This window comes from Bos indicus, chromosome 9, assembly GCF_029378745.1.
Source record: "Bos indicus isolate NIAB-ARS_2022 breed Sahiwal x Tharparkar chromosome 9, NIAB-ARS_B.indTharparkar_mat_pri_1.0, whole genome shotgun sequence".
NCBI lineage: Eukaryota > Metazoa > Chordata > Mammalia > Artiodactyla > Bovidae > Bos > Bos indicus.
This window is the reverse complement of record NC_091768.1, coordinates 42,233,177-42,248,013: the sequence shown is the minus strand read 5'-3', so window position 1 is coordinate 42,248,013 and position 14,837 is coordinate 42,233,177.

Sequence of the window (14,837 nt, the reverse complement as noted above, 5' to 3'; positions counted from 1 at the left end):
TTGGTTTTCTGTTACATTCCAATAATAGACCATCGTGGTAAATATTTTTACCACTTTAAGTGGTGTGAAGCCCAGGTAGTATCCTGTAAAAGCTCCTCAAGAAAAGAAACCTCCTTTAGTAGTTCTGTTTTGTAGTCCTCTAGTAAAAATTCTCTTAAATCATAAAAATGCCCCCTCAACATCTTTAGTCATTAGTGAAATGCAAATTAACACCATAATGAGATACTGCTTCACACCCACTAGAATGGCTATAAGCAAAAAGATGGACAATAACAAATGTTGTACATTGCTGATGAAAATAAAATGATGCAGCCACTTTGGAAAATAGTTTGGCAATTCCCCCGAAAAGTTAAACATAGAGTTATTGTATAACCAGGTAATTCCTGGTAACTCCTAGATATATGTTCAAGAATATTAAAAATATAACATTTACACAAAAACATACACAGGAATGTTCATAACAGCATTATTCATAAAAACCAAAAGGGAAAGAAAGCACAAATGTCTATCAACTGATGAATGGATAAATAAAATGTAGCATATTCATCTACAGAATATTATTTGGTTATAAAAAGAAATGAAATACTGATGCATACTACAAGATGAATCTTGAAAACATTATGCTAAATGAAAGAAGCCAAACATAAAATACCACACAGTATATGATTTCACTTATATGAAATGTCCAGAATAGGCAAATTCATAGAAACAGAAAGTTTCAAAATACATATGACCAATTTGTTAAGACTATTTTTTATGTAATCAAAGCTGCATTTTTGCAGTCATTTAAGCAAAAATGAGTGAAGATTCTATCCTCCAGAAAACTGTAAACTTCATGAAAGCATTGTCCCCCTCCTGTGTCTTGGTGCCAGCACATCCAACTGGACCACACACACTGCAGAATACGTAAGTGAATGGATCTTGGTGCATTTTCTGAACAATTCTGGGCTTAGTTCCTAAAATAGGCCTCTGTTCACTTATCTGCAAAATGGGGCTAGAGCAGTAACTACTTTAGAGGATGAATGTGAGGATTAAATGAGATACGAGAGCTCATTTAAACTTTGCAGAGTTCCTGGGACATAATAAGCATTAATAAGAGATAGTCATTGCTGTTTTGTTTTATTGTTGTTTTAAGTATTAGTACTGTTATTGTATTTTGGAACCTTATGCCCACTCATCACAAGATGTAGAAATTTTTTATCAGCTGGCATGAGCAATTCTTGAGTGATATTGTTTAAGTATATATTCGTTCTTAGAAATTGAAGAAGAAAGGATTAGTAATTTCCAACAAAAAAGTGTTGGAAATTCAGATTCAACAGTCATAGGATTTTATAACAGCATATTAGTACATGAAAAAAATTTACAAAAGTATAATAGATTTGCTATTGTTCAGTTGTTCAGTCTTGTCCAACTCTTTGCAACCCCATGGACTGCACCAAGCTAGGCTTCCCTGTCCTTCACTATCTCCTGGAGTTTGCTCAAACTCATGTCCATTGAGTCAGTGATGCCATCCAACCATCTCATCCTCTGTCATCCCTTTCTCCTCCTGCCTTCTGTCTTTCCCAGCATCAGGGTCTTTTCCAGTGAGTCAGCTCTTTGCATCAGGTGGCCAAAGTATTGTAGCTTCAGCATCAGTCCTTCTAATGAATATTTAGGGTTGATTTCCTTTAGAGTTGACTGGTTTGATGTCCTTGCTGTCCAAGGCACTGTCAAGAGTCTTCTCCAGCACCACAATTCAAAAGCATCAATTCTTCAATGCTCAGCCTTCTTTGTGGTTCAGTTCTCGCATCCATACATGACTACTGGAAAAAACTACGTGTGCTCAGTCGCTCAGTCGTGTCCGACTCTTTGTGACCCCATGGACTGTAGCCCGCCAAGCTCCTTTGTCCATGGGCACTTCTCCAGGCAAGAACACTGGAATGGGTTGCCATGCCCTCCTCCAGGGGATCTTCCCAACCCAGGGATCGAACCCATGTCTCCCGCACTGCAGGTGGATTCTCTACTGACTGAGCTACCAGGGAAGCCTGGAAAAAGCGTACTTTGTCTATACAGACCTTTTTCGGCAAAGTGATATCTCTGCTTTTTAATATGCTGTCTAGGTTTGTCATAGCTTTCCTTCCAAGGAGCAGGCGTCTTTTAATTTCATGGCTGCAGTCACAGTCCACAGTGATTTTGGAGCCCGAGAAAATAAAGTCTGGCACTGTTCCCATTTCCCCCCCATCTATTTGCCATGAAGTAATGGGACCAGATGCCATGATCTTAGTTTTCTGAATGTTGTGTTTTATTGAATTTCTATAAATGATCCAGTCTGAAACATTATTTTTCTTAACTATTTTTCATATACTCCACTAAACTTAAAATACCAGAGTCCTTAAGTTAACTTTAGGTCATTTTTCAGCCTCTGTTACAAGTTTTTAAATTGTCTCCCTCATCCCCCACCCTTCCCACTTACCAGTTTATAACATGTATCTTATTTGAATGAAATATTTTTCACCATATGTGAAATTTAACATATACTCATAGGATACAGATTGAGTCAACAACTGTTTGGGGGTAGGTAGGGGTGTGCTGGAGGCCAAACTTCTCCTCCCATCTCAAGGAAAAAATTTAGGTAAGTGATTTATCTAGTGTCACATAACCTGCTAATGGGATTTTGAAAGGAAATTCAGGACAAAGGTACTCTTCTTTTCTGCTGCTACAGCACACAAACCCTCTCCATCATACAACACATGGGCAAACAATAGACAAGCAGCAAAACATTTCCCTAGCTGTGACATCAAATATTATGAGGACAAGCATAGGGAAAATGAAAAGTGCATAGTTTTTAAGTGCATTCTTCCAGGTTTCAACCCAGATTTTGATCATTTATATGTTCACAAGTTTCCATTAGGTCAATATGCTTCATTAATCTTGTTTGCCCTTGTGAGAAAAATACAATGGCCAGGGGAAAATGGGAAAAAGATGAGCAAATAAGTGATTTGCTGGAGAGGTTAGAAAATCTGTCAGAATCAATTCTGTGTATTCACACCAACTCTTAACTACCTTCTCTTCACCCCACAAAAATAGAACAGACAGTAGCAAAGAAATAGGAGAATCTTCTAATACCAGGCAGTAATAGAGTCAGCTGTCACCAAACTGGGCCAGAAATAATGGATGGCAACCTCACCCTTGCACACCATTCCTAGTATCAGTTCCTTTCCCTTTCTTCTCATTACCAGTAAGACCCACCTACAAGGGAGAAGATTTCCTCTCAGTGTGAAGAAACTCACGTAAGTTGGATGTTTTCTCTGCTGAAAGGTTATATCTTGTTTATGGACAGGGTTCTCTATGGTTCTTAAAAGTCCATGGGGAGAGGGGCCCTGTGGAGATGGATTATTCCTCAATTCCCCCAAATTTAACCCCTTCATTCAATTCTCCCTTTCTGATTCCTCTCTTCCTTTCTCTTCTCTCTTCTTATTTTGTGCCTCCATCTCAACTTTCCTTCCCTTCTCTTTTATCACATCAGTCTTCAGTAGTATATTAATGTTACTCACCAAAGTGATAAAGTCTTGATTCTGAAATTCTAAGGTCTTGATTCTGAATTTGTTTTTCTAAACAAGATAGGTTTAACATTAAGAACTACAGGTGGCCCAAGCATCCCTTTTTATATCCATCCATCCACCAAATAAAGAGGCCATATATTTATCTAGGGATGTATAACATAATTCAGTATACATGCAATTTATGTATACATGTACCTTAAAGAATCTTCTGGATCTGTATAAGGGCCTTTGAAGTTTCTTCTGCATGTTAATTTCTCTCCTAATCCAGATGCCACTGCTCTTTGTGACATTTCAGAGAGGTCACTGAGCACCATCCTTATAACCCTCTAGAGAAGAACAATGGAATGCAGAACTTTTTTTTATTACCCAACCTTTTAGTATTCTTCTTTTTCTTTTCAAGAAAATTCAGTCAAGTCCTAGGAGGTCTTGCCACCAATACTGCTTTCTCTCTAATTCAGTCAGTATTTACCCTCTGCAGAGAAAATTATGAATGTATCTGTGTTCACAGATTTATACATTTCCTGTTTTATGTGATTACTCCCCAGAAGAGACTACCTTGAGCCTCTGCCTAAACCAATCTTTCTGGCCTCCCCATGATTATGCAGTTCAAAGAATCACAGCTTTTACAAATAACCTCCCTCCTGATTTGGAATTCTAAGAGCTCCAACTATAATTAACCTGTATATAAACTATAGGGATTTGAAAGAGGTAACAAATGTTAGAGACTGCAGCTTTTAAAGCTATATATTTCATAAACAAAATTCAAACTTAAATTAGAAGCTGTAAAAATATTTTAGTTTTAGCAAAGCAGGTTTTTTAAATCTGCTAATAAAAAATTCATAAATTCTGGAGGAATTAATCTAAAATATTGATACTTGCCACATAAATGCATCAGATGATCTAAATGTATAACTATTTGGGGAGTTTTAATTTTTCTAGCATGAAAACAAGTTTTCTGACACTGGAATATCTTATTTGAATATGGTTTTATACAGTGTAAAAGCTTAGTCTTATATACTGTGCATAAGGAAAACCCATTTGTGTTTAAAATAAAAATTCCTCAAGATATTTTAGGTTCTTGCTGTGTGCTATGTATTTAAAGATAAATTACATTCTGAGTATAAAGTTGTTTTTGTTTATGTGGAAGAATATAAAGAAGAAAATAATTGATAATTCCACCATCCAAATAACCACTATTCATATTTTGTTTCAGTCTTTTGCCTATGCATATATTTTGAAATTCCTTATTTAGACTTTCACTGTTCTGTTTTAAGCAATAAAACTTCATGCTGAGGCAAGACTTGATTTTTAGTGACAGGGAGGGAGAAAAAAAAAGAGAAAGATCAAGGAAGAGAAGCATTAAGGGCACAGGATTCTCTTGCCTTCCTTCCTACTGACTGTTGACACTACTCTCCCACACCTTCTTCTAGAGGTACTCCCCTAATCCTCAAATGGAACACACATACACAAAAGAAAACTTTTCCAAACCTGAAAAACATTGTGAACCCACTGATAATCACTGTGAAGAAAACATCAGCATTCTTTATGTGGTTAGCTGGGCTTTCCTGGTAGCTCAGATGGTGAGGAATCCACCTGCAATGAGGGAGACCTAGGTTTGATCCCTGGGTTGGAAAGAGCCCCTGGAGAAGGGAATGGCAACCCACTCCTGTATTCTTGCCTGGAGAATCCCCATGGACAGAGGAGCATGGCAGGCTACAGTCCATGGGGTCTCAAAGAGTCGAACACAACTGAGCAACTAAGCACACAGGTAATTTGTGGATTTTTGCATATCTATATTCATCTATTTCTAGGCTTCTAAGAAATCATGAATATCTTCTTTAAAAAAGAATAGACAGTGTATTTTTAATTACCTGAAGACACCCTTTAGAATCTAAAATGGGTATGCCCATTATTCTTATCCCCCTGCACTGTATCAACAGTAGTTAACTCTCCTCAGACTAGCGCACTTTCTATTTTTAGCTTAAGATACTTACTGAATTTTGACAAGGTTGAGTAAATATCATAGCCTTCCAGAATAGCCTGCATCATTATGACCTAGAACTTAAAACAATTGTTTCTTCCTTTTCCTGTAGTTTTATATGAAAAGCACATTTACCACAAGAACCCCTGGAGAAGGGAATGGCTACCACTTCCAGTATTCTTGCCTGGAGAATTTGTGGACAGAGGAGCCTGGAGGGCTGTAGGCCATGGGGTCACAAAGAGTCAGATATGACTAACACTTTCACTTTCATAGTACTCACAGTAAGCACTGTAGGCTTATAGTAAGCACTAGACTGTGAAAACAGAGTAGCGTGTCAACCTCCTAAGAGGATGCTCAATGTCTCCTTAGACCTGTTTTCATTGAAGCCTTCAAGAATGACATTATTGTATTGTGCTCCATGATTGTGCTATCATTTCACCACCAGAAATTATAGCACTGGCTTCTCTTTCCAGCACTTTGGTGGATTTGATGCTGCAAAAGTTAGTTTTAATGGCAACTTGGCTAGGCTATGGTGCACAATGTTTGGTCAAACACTAGTCTACATATTGCTATAAAGGTATTTCTTAGATGTGGTTAAAGTAAATTTTTGAGTAAAGCAGATTACTCTCTACGATGTGGGTAAGCCTCATCCACTCAGTTGATGGCCTATGAGAAAAGACAGGTCCCCTGAAGATGAAGGAATTCTGCATCCAGACCTGCCTTTGGACTCAAAACTGTAATATCAACTCTTGCTGGAATTTCCAGCCTACCAGTCTGCCCTGTGAATTTTGGATTTGCCAGTCCTCACAGTCTCATGGGTCAATTCCTTAGATTCTCTCTATAGATAAATCGTGTTGGCCAAAAAGTTCATTTGGGTTTTTCCATAACATCTGACAGAAAAACCTGAACAAACATTTTGGGCAACCCAATAGATATACACATATTCTATATTGTGATAAAATATAATCTCTTTCTTTGGAGGACCGTGACTTATACAGATACCCTGAATGATAATCTCAGCTAAGATAACTAAAATGTTTGTTAAAATATTTTTTAAATGGCTTTTTATATACATCACTGAGCCTGCGCAAATCGGAAGGCTTTTTCAGATCCCAAAAAGTGAATTAAAGCAGGAATCCTGATAGATAAACAAGTTCCAAAGCCAGCTTTCACCCTGAAACTTTCCATCAGACTCTGGAGACTCTGAATCTCAACTCTGAGATGATGGTCAGGGATTGCCTAAAGTGGGGGACCTGTTAGGAGAATCCTTACATAAAGTTGAAAATACAAAGAACTACATCCTCAGTGTAAAGATAAATTTAAAAAAATAAACCCTGTTCCAAAGAGGGATGCTATTGCAAGGACATTTGCCTATCTTAATGTTGACACTGGGAGGACAGAAAGAAAGAAAAAACTTCCCTAAGAATTTGGAAGCACAATAAGATCCATCACAGGAGACCTTTCTACCTAATCCATACCACCTATATAACCTCCCAAAGTTTGGAACTATAAAATTTTGAGTATTTCAATATAAAAGGGTTCCACATTGGTAGGACAACCAAGAAACTCAGCCAGAAAAAGCAAGTGCAGATTGCCCCCACACCAGTCTATCTCTAACTTTGGCTTTTAAGAATCCCCATAGATAAACTGTTAAGACAAATGAGAAGCTCACAGAAGAAAAACTTCATAAAACCCAGGAAGAAATGTGGTACTATGAGGTAACGACCAGAAGCAAGCAGCAGACATCAAAAGTGGTCCTGCAAAGACATCAAATATTGACATTAGTGACCAAATACAAATTTTATATGATTAATGAAATAAAAGAGGAGCTTGAAAATATTAGAAAGGAATAAGACATTGTAGAAAAACATCCAAGCATATCTGATATGGAGCCAAATAGTACTTCAGGAAATGAAAAATAATTTTTTAAATGGAGGAAAGGGACTTTTAAACAGCTGTTTAGACCCCATGAAAAAGAGAATCAGTGAACTAGAAAATATATTTAAACATTTTCCAGAACACAGTCCAGGAGACAAAGAGACAAAAACTATAAAAGATGTATTAAGAGTTTTATAACTCCTTATCAGAATTCAGGATCTAACAGAGTAGGGAGAAAGTAATTTCCAAAGAAATAAAGAGATAATAATAGAGGAGAATTTCCCAATATTGTTAAAGGCAACAGTGATCAGATTCAGGAAGCCAAGTGCATCCCAAGCATGATAAATAAAATCTATATGGAGAATTCCAAAGGGCTTCCATGACTGTAAAAATGTAGAACTCCAAAGGGGAGGGAAAACTTTAAAAGCAGTCAGAAAGGAAAGATCATCTGTAAATGTGCAGCCTTAGTTAGACCCAATACTGACTTTTTAACAAAAAGCAATAGGAGCATGAGCGTGCACAGACACACACACACACACACACACACACAATAGCAGAATCATCATTAGTGTGCTGAGAGAAAATAACTATGAATAAACCTAGACAGCATATTAAAAAGCAGAGACATCATTTTGCTGACAAAGGTCCATATAGTCAAAGCTATGGTTTTTCCAGTAGTCATGTACAGATGTGAGAGTTGAACCAAAAGAAGGCTGAGTGCCGAAGAATTGATGCTTTTGAACTGTGTTGCAGAAGAAGACTCTTGAGAGTCCCTTGGACAGCAAAGAGATCAAACCAGTCTATCCTAAAGAAAATCAACCCTGAATATTCATTGGAAGGACTGACGCTGAAGCACCAGTACTTTGGCCACATGATGCAAAGAGCCGACTCACTGAAAAAGACCCTAATGCTGGGAAAGATTGAGGGCAAGAGAAGAGGGTAACAGAGGATGTGATGGTTGGATGACATCACTGACTCAATGGACATGAGTTTGAGTGAACTCCCAAGAGATAGTGAAAGACAGGAAAGCCTGGTGTGCTGCAGTCCATGGGGTCACAAAGAGTCAGACGTGACTGAGCGACTTAACAACAAGTATTATATTCCCAGTGAAATATCTTCTAAGAATGAGTGTAAAATATATTTTCAGTCAGCCAAAAATTGAGAGACTTTAACACCTGGTAGACCCTCACCAAGGAGAAGTTTAAGGAGTGTAATCCAGAAAGAAGGAAATATTAATAATCAGAAAAGATACAGCCAAATATGTGGGTAAATCTAAATAAATTTGATTTTATTAATAATTTCTAATCTGTGAGGGGAAAGGAATTAACTAGAACTGGATTCCAAAACTACAAAAGGATACAGTGAAAAGATCTCTAAGGTCCTCATATTGTTAAGGAGGAAGAAAGATACTGATTAACCTTTTTAAGTGAAAACATCAAAATATCTAGGCAACCACTAAAAGAACAGACACCCAGAGACCATCATCACCCTAATACCAAAACCAGACAAAGATATCACAAAAATAGAAAATTACAGGCCAATATCACTGATGAACATAGGTGCAAAAATCCTCAAATTCTAGCAAACAGAATCCAACAATGCATTAAAAGGATCACCAGAAATGCAAGGATTCTTCAGTATATGCAAATCAATCAATGTGGTATACCATATTAACAAATTGAAAGATTAAAAACCATATGATCATCTCAATAGATGCAGAGAAAGCTTTCAACAAAATTCAACACCCATTTATAATGAAAACTCTCCAGAAAGTAGGCATGGAAGGAACATTGCTGTTGTGCAGTTGCCCAGTTGTGTCCAACTCTTTGTGACCCGATGGTCTACAGCACACCCGGCCTCCCTGTCTCTCACCATCTCCCAAAACTTGCCCAAGTTCAGGTCCATTGCATCATGATGCCATCTCATTCTCTGACGCCCTCAGAGTTATGTTCCTCAGAAGGAACATATCTCAACATAATAAAGTCCATATATGACAAACCCACAGCAAACTTTATTCTCAACAGTGAGAAACTGAAAGCATTTCCTCTAAGATCAGGAACAAGACAAGTGTGCCCACTCTTGCCATTATTATTCAACATAGTATTGGAAGTCCTAGCCACAGCAGTCAGAGAAGAAATATCATATATTAACACATATATATGCAATCTAGAATGGTACTTATGAACCTATTTGCAGGGAAGGAATGGAGACTCAGATAAAGAGAATGGACTAGTGGACCCAGTAGGGGAAGGAGAGAGTGGGACGAATGGAGAAAGTAGCATCGACATATATACATTACCATGTATAAAACAGATATCTGATGAGAAGTTGCTATATAACACAGGGAGCCCAGCCTGGCACTCTGTGATGACCTAAAGGGGCAAGATGGGGAGGGAGTTGGAGGGAGGCTCAGGAGGGAAGGAAGACACACACACACACACACACAGTTATGACTGATTCATGTTTTATGGTAGAAACCAATACAATACTATAAAGCAATTTCCCTCAATTAAAAATAAATTGAAAAAAAAAAAACAACAAAAAAGAATAGACACACGAAGAATATAACTTCCAAACAAAAAATTCTCAATCAATGCAAAGTAAGCAAAAAAAGAAGAAACAAATATAAAGCAACAAAAAGATCACAGTAATAAATCCAAGTACACATATCAATATTTATAATACTGTAAATGTATGAATAAGTAAATGTACAGTTTAATGATAAAGATTATCAGAATGAATTAAAAAATTATAAACTTGTTTAAAAGAGATTCTTAAAGTTATAGAAAGGTTGAATGTCAAAGGATGGAAAACCAAATATTAGCAGAAGAAAGCTAGTGTGGCAAAATTAATATCAGAGAAAATAAACTATGACCAAAGCATTACTAGAAATGAAAACAGTTGCCACCTAGTTCACCAAGAAGATGTCAAGAGACCCTGGAAGTCCAATGGTTAAGACTCCATTTCCTGATCAGAGAACTAATATCCTACTTGCCACACAGCCAAGAAAAAAAAGATATGTCAAGTCTATACCTGGGTGCACCCACAATCATATACTTCCTTTTAGTTCAGCAAAAATACAAAGTTACTGCCATTACCACTGCTATTCAATATTGTATTCAAAATCCTAACCTGTGTAAGTATGACAAAAACAGAAAATTTCTAAGTTAAAGGTTTAGGGATTTAAAAAAAAGATTAAAAGGCTATTATTTACACATAATATTATTAGTCACAGAAAACTCAAAAGAAATTATAGGTGAATTATTAGAATTGATAAGAATTTTTCAGTCAGTATATACTTCCGTACAGCAAAACTATCAATAAGAAAAGATAACTGTGAAAGAATGCTATTATATAGCAAAAATATAATAAATCTGGATACAACCTAATAGAAGTTATGCACCTCATTTATAGAGAAAAATTATACCTTATTGAAAGAAACATTAAAGAAGACTTAAATAAATACCAGGTTATTAGTAGGAAGCTTCAACACATGAAAATGTCAATTCTCCCCATATTGATTAAATCCAATTCTGATGAAAATCCCAGAAATATTTTTTTCTGGAACTTGACAAACTAATTCTGAAATTAAAACAGAAGAACAAAGGGTCAAATGTAGCCAAGTATCCCTAAGAAAAAGTACAAGGTAAGGAGAATTGCCCTCCTGATTATTAAGACTTAGCATACAAGCTATAGTAAGTAAGAAAATAGGATGCTGGCAAAGGGCTAAATAAGGGGGGTAAAGGAATTATGATAGGGAAGCCTGAAATAAATCAAGGCATATATACAGACCTGCTTTTATAATAGAGTTGGCACTAGAGATAAACAGAGAAAAGATTAAGCTAATAGTACTAAGAAAATTTATTAAACAACTGTTAAAAAAAAGAAAAGAAAAACCTAAATTGAACCCTTCAGTGCAGTTCAGTTCAGTTGCTCAGTCATGTCCAACTCTTTGCCACCCCATGGACTGCAGCACGCCAGGTCTCCCTGTCCATCACCAACTCAAACTCATGTCCATTGAGTCGGTGATGCCATCCAACCATCTCATCCTCTGTTGTCCCCTCTCCTCCTGCCTTCAATCTTTCCCAGCATCAGGGTCTTCTCAAATGGGTCAGTTCTTCACACCAGGTGGCCAAAGTATTGGAGTTTCAGCTTCAGCATCAGTCCTTCCAATCAATATTCAGGACTGATTTCCTTTAGGATGGACTGGTTTGATCTCCTTGCACTTCAGGGGACTCTCAAGAGTCTTCTCCAACACCACAGTTCAAAAGCATCAATTCTTCCGTGCTCAACTTTCCTTATAGTCCAAATATCACATCCATACATGACTACTGGAAAAACCATAGCTTTGACTAGATGGACCTTTGTTGGCAAAGTGATGTCTCTGCTGTCTAGGTTGGTCATAACTTTTCTTCAAGTCACAATCTTCAGTGATTTTGGAGCCCCCAAAAATAAAGTCTGCCACTGTTTCCACTGTTTCCCCATCTATTTGCCAGGAAGTGATGGGACAGGATGCCATGATCTTAGTTTTCTGAATGTTGAGCATTAAGCCAACTTTTTCACTCTCCTCTTTCACTTTCATCAAGAGGCTCTTTAGTTCCTCTTCACTTTCTGCTATAAAGGTGGTGTCATCTGCATATCTGATTCCAGCTTGTGCTTCATCCAGTCCAGCATTTTTCATGATGTACTTACTCTACATATAAGTTAAATAAGCAGGGTGACAACATACAGCCCTGATGTACTCCTTTTCCTATTTGGAACCAGTCATTGTTCCATGTCCAGTTCTAACTGTTGCTTCCTGACCTGCATACAGATTTCTCAAGAAGCAGGTCAGGTGGTCTGGTATTCCCATCTCTTAAAGAATTTTCCACAGTTTGTGGTGATCCACACAGTCAAAGGCATAATCAATAAAGCAGAAATAGATGTTTTCCGGAACCCTTACCTCACACTGTACACAAAAATTCACTCCAGTTGGATTAAAAACTTAAATATGGAAAGGTGAAGCTATACAAGTTTTGGGAAACAATTCAGAAGCACATTACAATCTTGCAGTAGTGAAGGCTTTCTAAAATAAGACACAAAAACATCAACCAATGAAGGGAAATATTGATAAATTCCACCATAAAATTAAAACTTTGGTTCATCAAAAGACATTAGAAGACAAATGGAAAGACAGTCACTAAAGGGGAGAAAAGATTTGCCATTCCTATAATTCAGACAATGGATTAGTATCCAAAATATATTCAGAAATTTCCAGCAAATAAAAGTCCAGGACCAGACAGCTTCACAGCTGAATTCTACGAAAAATTTAGAGAAGAGCTAACACCTATCCTACTCAAACTCTTCCAGAAAATTGCAGAGGAAGGTAAACTTCCAAACTCATTCTATGAAACCGCCATCACCCTAATACCAAAACCAGACAAAGATGCCACACAAAAAAGAAAACTACAGGCCAATATCACTGATGAACATAGATACAAAAATTCTTAACAAAATTCTAGCAAACAGAATCCAACAACATATTAAAAAGATCATACATCATGACCAAGTGGGCTTTATCCCAGGGATGCAAGGGTTCTTCAATATTCGCAAATCAATCAATGTGATACACCACATTAACAAGTTGAAAGATAAAAACCATATGATTATATCAATAGATGCAGAGAAAGCCTTTGACAAAATTCAACATCCATTTATGATAAAAACCCTCCAGAAAGCAGGCATAGAAGGAACATTCCTCAACATAACAAAAGCCATATATAATAAACCCACAGCAAACATTATCCTCAATGGTGAAAAATTGAAAGCATTTCCCCTTAAATCAGGAACAAGACAAGAGTGCCCATTCTCACCACTACTATTCAACATAGTTTTGGAAGTTTTAGCCACAGCAATCAGAGAAGAAAATGAAATAAAAGGAATCCAGATTGGAAAAGAAGAAATAAAACTCTTACTGTTTGCAGATGACATGATCCTCTACATAGAAAACCCTAAAGACTCCACCAGAAAATTACTAGAGCTAATCAATGAATATAGTAAAGTTGCAGGATATAAAATTAACACGCAGAAATCACTTGCATTCCTATACACTAACAATGAGAAAACAGAGAAATTAAGGAAACAATTCCATTCACCATTGCAACGAAAAGAATAAAATACTTAAGAATAAATCTACCTAAAAAAACAAAAGACCTCTATATAGAAAACTATAAAACAGTGATGAAAGAAATCAAAGATGACACAAATAGATGGAGAAATATACCATGTTCATGGATCAGAAGAATCAATATAGTGAAAATGAGTATACTACCCAAAGCAATCTATAGATTCAATGCAATCCCTATCAAGCTACCAACAGTATTTTTCAGAGAACTGGAACAAATAATTTCACAATTTGTATGGAAATACAAAAAACTTCTAATAGCCAAAGCAATCTTGAGAAAGAAGAATGGAACTGGAGGAATCAATCTGCCTGATATAGATTCAATGCAATCCCTATCAAGCTACCAACAGTATTTTTCAGAGAACTGGAACAAATAATTTCACAATTTGTATGGAAATACAAAAAACTTCTAATAGCCAAAGCAATCTTGAGAAAGAAGAATGGAACTGGAGGAATCAATCTGCCTGATATAGATTCAATGCAATCCCTATCAAGCTACCAACAGTATTTTTCAGAGAACTGGAACAAATAATTTCACAATTTGTATGGAAATACAAAAAACTTCTAATAGCCAAAGCAATCTTGAGAAAGAAGAATGGAACTGGAGGAATCAATCTGCCTGACTTCAGATTATACTACAAAGCTACAGTCATCAAGACAGTATGGTACTGGCACAAAGACAGAAATATAGATCAATGGAACAAAATAGAAAGCCCAGAGATAAATCCATGCAGCTATGGATACCTTATCTTTGACAAAGGAGGCAAGAATATACAATGGGGAAAAGACAGTATCTTTAACAAATGGTGCTAGGAAAACTGCTCAACCATTTGTAAAAGAAGGAAACTAGAACACTTTCTAACACCATACACAAAGATAAAATGAATTAAAGATCTAAACATAAGACCAGAAACTGTAAAACTCCTAGAGGAAAACATAGGCAAAACACTCTCTGACATAAATCACAGCAGGATCCTCTATGATCCACCTCCCAGAGTAATGGAAATAAAAGCAAAAATAAACAAATGGGACCTAATTAAACTTAAAAGCTTTTGCACAACGAAGGAAACTATAAGCAAGGTGAAAAGGCAGCCTTCAGAATGGGAGAAAATAATAGCAAACAAAGCAACTGACAAAAAATTAATCTCAAAAATATACAAGCAGCTCCTGCAGCTCAATTCCAGAAAAATAAATGACCCAATCAAAAAATGGGCCAAAGAACTAAACAGACATTTCTCCAAAGAAGACATACAGATGGCTAACAAACACCTGA